We start from the raw sequence: 5,389 nt of genomic DNA, 5'->3' as shown, positions 1-5,389 counted from the left end.
GAGGGGTCAACCTGCCTAGGGGTAAAAATCCCATAGATCGGGAGCCACTGACTTTATTCTCGGGCTTCCCTCCCTCTAGATTCTTCCCTAGGCCTCTCCCTGCTACTGTTTGAAACCGCAACCCCCTTTCCATCACTTCTTATCCCCAACTCGGCCTTTCTCTCCTTCCATAGCCCTCCTCCCCTCGAACGTGCCGGCTTGTTTCCTCATTTGCATACGTTCCTTCCCCCTTGCTGATTTGAGCTCCGCGGGGTAAGACGTTTCCCCTCTTTCATATACCACAACTGTACCCCTGTCCACATAATCCACTCTCAGCAAAGATGTGCTGAACGCCTTTCAGTCCTGCCCGTACTGCCCTGAGAACTGTTTTGCCATTGCTGGATGGGTTTGGCTACCCCAAACCCTCCCCCATGCAGGGCTCGCTCTGGACACACACAGAGGCACAGCCACTCTTAACACCTGTTGATTTCACCCATTTCCTCCCGGAGGGTGACTGCATTCCTCCCAGGGCGGGAGGGCCACATTCACTGTGGCCTCAAGGCCCAAACCATGCAAGGTATTTAATATTAACCCCATGTTCCAGTCCTGATTCTCTGCTAATAATGAATATGTGCCATCTCTCTAGGAGGGCATAAAGCCCTGTGACGTGCCAGGGCAGGAATGAGAACTCTGATTTATGGATACAGAAACTGGGCTTAGGGAGATGAAATGATTTACCCAAGGTCACTCTGTACCGAGTTCTTTCCCCCCAGCCTCCCTCCTCGGGCCCATCCAGCCTATCCAATGTCACGGTTGTGCTGTGTTCTTTTCAATTTCCTGCCACCAGTCAGACAGAGCCTGGACTGCCCTGGTGATCGAGTGGATAAGAATCCACCTGCCAGTGCAGAGGATATGAGTTCTATCCCTGCTCTGGGAAGATTCCGCATGCCACGGAGCAACTAAGCCCGTGCACCACAACTCCTGAGCCCGCACTTTAGAGCCTGCCAGTCGCAACTACCGAGCGCGCGCCTAGAACCTGTGCTCTGAAACAAGAGAAGCCGCCAAAACGAGAAGCCCACTCTCTGCAACTAGAGTAGCTCCTGCTTTCTGCAACTAGACAGCTTGCACACAGCAATGAAGCTCCAGTGCAGCCAAAAATAAACACATAAATAATATTTATAAAACAACATTAAAAAAAAAAAAAGATCTAGGAGTTTGTCTTCTGGGGAATCCAGCTGTTGACAGGGAATTTCTATGTCCCTTCCCTGCCTCTACAGCCTGATATTGGGGTCAGGCCTAATGATTTTGTTCACTATGTGCTTTTTCTATTGATCAAGGGTGAATATTACACAAGAGAAGGACCGGCTTGGCCCACAGGCTGGCAAAGAGATGGGCCATCTCCTGGGTACATGTCAGGTTATCATCAAAGATGACTTTTCCCAGCAGATTTAGGCCCATCTTGCAGAAAAGCTTAACTTATGTGATGAAGGTAGTGCTTTCTGGATGACCCTGAACAAATCACTTCCCTTCTCTTTGCCTGTCTCTGTGGCTACATGAGAGGTTTGGGAGATTTCTTTCATTCTTGTCAGTCCATGATTCCAAGATGGCAACTTCTGTCCCAAAGGATGGGATTGTACCTTTACTATTTGCTTACAAAATTATCAATAGGAATATTGCTTCTTAATTTGAAATTCCATTTTATGTGCAAGGTCAGTGGTGGGATGGGGAGCTGAGAGGGAGAAAAGCATGTAAACCTAGGTTGCATGTGAACCTAGATCATGACATTTGAGTGTCAGTGATGATTGAATGAGGGTAGAAGTAGCTAGGATTGTTTGTGGCGCTCTGGCAAATTCCTGTTCAACCTCCAAAGCCCAGCCACATCATCACCTCCTACAGGGAGACCTCCCCAACCCTTCAAGCAGGGTCCTCTCTTGTAAGAAGGCTCTTTTCTCTATCCCAGGTGCTGGAAACACAGACACCCGTGAGACACAGTCCCAGTCCTAAGGGGCCTCCTGGCTATGGTGTGAAACACACAGAAGTCTCCCAGACAATAAGCTGTGAGTCATTCTCTGGGGGAATCAGAGATTTCTCAGAGGCAGTGATACCTGAGTCTTGCCAAAGGGATGGAATTTGACTAGATCTAGCCACTAATTTGCAGGCAATACCAAGGACAGAAGAACTTGAACTGCACTAACAGTCCGCAGTCAGCAAAGTCTAGACTATGGGAAACTCTCCAGGTCAAATGGGCCGGATTCCTCAACAGACACACTGCAAGGAAATCAAAGGGAAGGAAGCGAATTCTAGTGATGGGGGGGTGGGGAGCTTAAAAGCTTTTTAGAAATTTTTTAAATGCGCAAAGTTCAACTCCAGGTTGTAAAGATATAAAGATGCACAATGCAGTGATAAGTTAAAAGGCAAGAAAGTGATTACTATAAAACTAGGGAGTATGGTTGCTTCTGGCTGTCCGGGGGTTGTGACTTCGGAGAGCGCACACGAAGGAGTTTTCTGAGTGTTTGATAAAGTTCTCTGACCTGGGTGGTGTTCTTCTTACAACTCATTAAGGCATTCACTTGATTTGTGTGGTTTCTGAAACTGTGTTTTATTGTACAATAAAAGATTTAAAAATAGATATCTCCAGGCTGGAATATTGGACTAAAACTGACAGCACGAGGCAAAATAAATCTACTTGCCAAATTCTGCTTTTAAGTTAAATAATATTCGCTCGCAGGAAAAAATCAGCCTGACCTAAAGTAGCTGATATTTTTAAAAATATCTTGGAGGTTTCAGCCGCCCACACATGGCTGTGCCTGCCTACGTGGCTCTTCCCAAGTGCAGCCTCAGAGGCCCAGTGTTTGTCCTAGATCTTGGGGGGAGCCACTGTGGGGAGGTCTGAGCAAGGGGAAAACTAATGGGAGAGTGGTTGAGGGGTGGGATTTGTAGCTCTGGTCCTGCCCATCAGGGAGGACTGGCTGTTACTCTGGATGGAGGAGCCAGGGCTGTGTAGTCTCATCACGAGGGCATCATGTCCAAGCCCTACTGTGAAATTCACTACTTTGGCAGCTATGAGAGAGAGGGTGGGGTGAGGCCCCTGGAGGCCTCTCCCCATCCTCCCCTTCTCCCTACCTTGCTTCTCCAAGGGCCAGGCTCTGAAGTAGAAACTTAGAATTTCAAGCCACAAGGCACTTAGAAAACATCTCTTTCAACTCTCGAATTTTGCAACCAAGAAAGTTGAAGTCCAGGGTATATAAATGATTTAACAGGGGTCAAGCAATAGACACCAGGCTTCCCTGGTGGCTCAGATGGTAAAGAATCTGCCTCCAACATTTGATCCCTGGGTCAGGAAGATCACCTATAGAAGGGCATGGCAACCCATTCCACTATTCTTGCCTGGAGAATCCCGTGGACAGAGGAGCCTGGTGAGCCTGGGGTCCCAAAGAGTCGGACAGGACTAAGCAAGTAACACTTTCACACGTGGCAATAAGCTCAATACAGGTGTCCCCTTCTGCCCTCCCTTCAAGCATGGAGGTGAGTGTAGGGACCTGTGGGCCTACAAGGTAACTGCCAGGCCTCTTGGCTCACCCTGGTGCTTGTATTGGACCTGCCTCTCCTCCTCCACCTCCTCTCACCAACATTGACTTGGGATACGTATTTGACCCCTGCCTCTGGCTTGTTACCTCTGGGTTCCCCCATGTTTCCCCCAACATCTGTATGCTGACCTCTTCTGTACCTTGACCCTCTTTTATTGACTTTGGCTTGACTCATCCACCCCTCCACCCCGCTCTGTTGGGGTGGAATTCTCTGTTCCAGCAACAGCAGGAAACCCAATGTCCAGCCTCCGAGTTCCTTCTCATCAGGAATCCAAGCTGAGGGACAGTATTCAAGGCCGCAACCAGGAATCCAGGACCTTTCCCCCTTTTGGAGTCTGAATGTCTGGAAAATCCATTTGCACTTAGTCACAATTCCATGATGACACTCAGCATTCCATTCAAAAGCCAAGCGCAGGGGCTTCCCTGTGGTCCACTGGTTAAGAATTCACCTTGCAGTACAGGAGACATCCCTGTTCCGGGAAGATCCCACCTGCCACGGGGCAAAGGGGCCTGTGAGCTACACCTAGTGAACCCGTGTGCTGCAGCTACTGAGCCTGCCGCCTGGAGCCCGTGCTTCCCAACAAGAAAAGCCATTGCAGTGAGAAGCCTGTGCACTGAAAGTAGACTGTAGCCCATGCTCGCCACAACTAGAGAAAGCCTGCATGCAACAATAAAGACATAGGGCAGCCAATAAATAAATAAGCTTAAAAAAAAACAAACTTGTTTTTTTTTTTTAAGTGCAAGCACAACTCTTCTATTTTTTGGAATCTTAGAGGGAAAGATCAGTGTATTTATTTCCATGCTGCCTGAGCCCCAGACACTGCCCCAGATAGACTCTGCTGACATCCAGTCCACCTGATGCTCCACATAGTCAACCGTGCAATGGGACCAGCAGAAAGTTGTGTTCTGTGGTCACATCAACAGAAGTATGAGGTACAGAATGAGGGAGGTGAAGTTCCCTTAATAAGACTACACCTCGAGTAGAATTGGGTTGGCCCCAAAAGTTCGAGTTTTTCCATAGGACGTTATAGAAAAAACTAAGACAAATTTTGGGCTAACCCAATATTTTCAGTTCTGAGGGTCACAACTGAAGAAGGAGCATACCAGGAAATGAGAGGCACTAATGTCATATTAGTTGGGTTTTTGATCCTAGAAATGACATGGGGAGTGTCATCACTGGCTACGGGCCAGATTCAAGGGATCACACAGGCAGGCGCCAGACCTCAAGGATCAGTTTCCCAAGGGCTGGGAAAGGGAAAAGGCGCCTTCCAGCTGAACGATCCGGTACCTAGTGCGGGCCTTAGTCCCCACGGGTAACACGGGAATCTCAGGCCAGCCTCGCCCTGCGCATTGCGGCGGGGTGATGGGCTCCGGGGAGGGAAGGCGCAGGGCGGCCGGCGAAGCGCGCGAACTGGCCCGGCCTGCGCTGGTGACCGCGGAGCCTAGGGATGGAGGGGGAAGGGTGGGACTCGAGGAGGCCCGGAATGACATGGAAAGTAAAAATCGAAAAAAACGCCACATTACGGAGGAAGTGGGCAGCACACGTGGGACGCTAAAGCTCCCACGACCAAACCCACACCCTCAAAGGGTAGGCACGGACGGGGTTCGAACCCGCGATCTTCGGTTTACGAGACCGACGCCTTACCACTTGGCCACCGCGCCTGACAGCCAAGGGAGCGGTGGAAGCTCTCAGTGGAGGGGAGGCGGTGCAGGCGCGGGAGGGGCGGTGCCTCGCCCCCAGCTCCGCCCCCGGCCCCGCCGCCCGGCCCTCCAGATCCGCGGGCCGGGACCCGGCTCTCCGAGCCCTTGCGGCGTGCTGAGGG

At 50.4% G+C, this 5,389-nt stretch overlaps 1 non-coding gene across 1 annotated transcript; it reads right to left on the bottom strand.

Moving 5' to 3' along the window:
- Positions 1-5,156: 5,156 nt before the first annotated feature.
- On the bottom strand, positions 5,157-5,228 carry TRNAT-CGU. The gene has a single exon. It is a non-coding gene; the product is annotated as a tRNA-Thr (tRNA).
- Positions 5,229-5,389: the final 161 nt, after the last annotated feature.

This window comes from Bison bison, unplaced genomic scaffold (assembly GCF_000754665.1).
Source record: "Bison bison bison isolate TAMUID 2011002044 unplaced genomic scaffold, Bison_UMD1.0 scf7180017864472, whole genome shotgun sequence".
In the NCBI taxonomy this organism is placed as follows: domain Eukaryota; kingdom Metazoa; phylum Chordata; class Mammalia; order Artiodactyla; family Bovidae; genus Bison; species Bison bison.
Note: the sequence above shows the minus strand (reverse complement) of the source record. Positions and strands in the feature narration are given on the sequence as shown.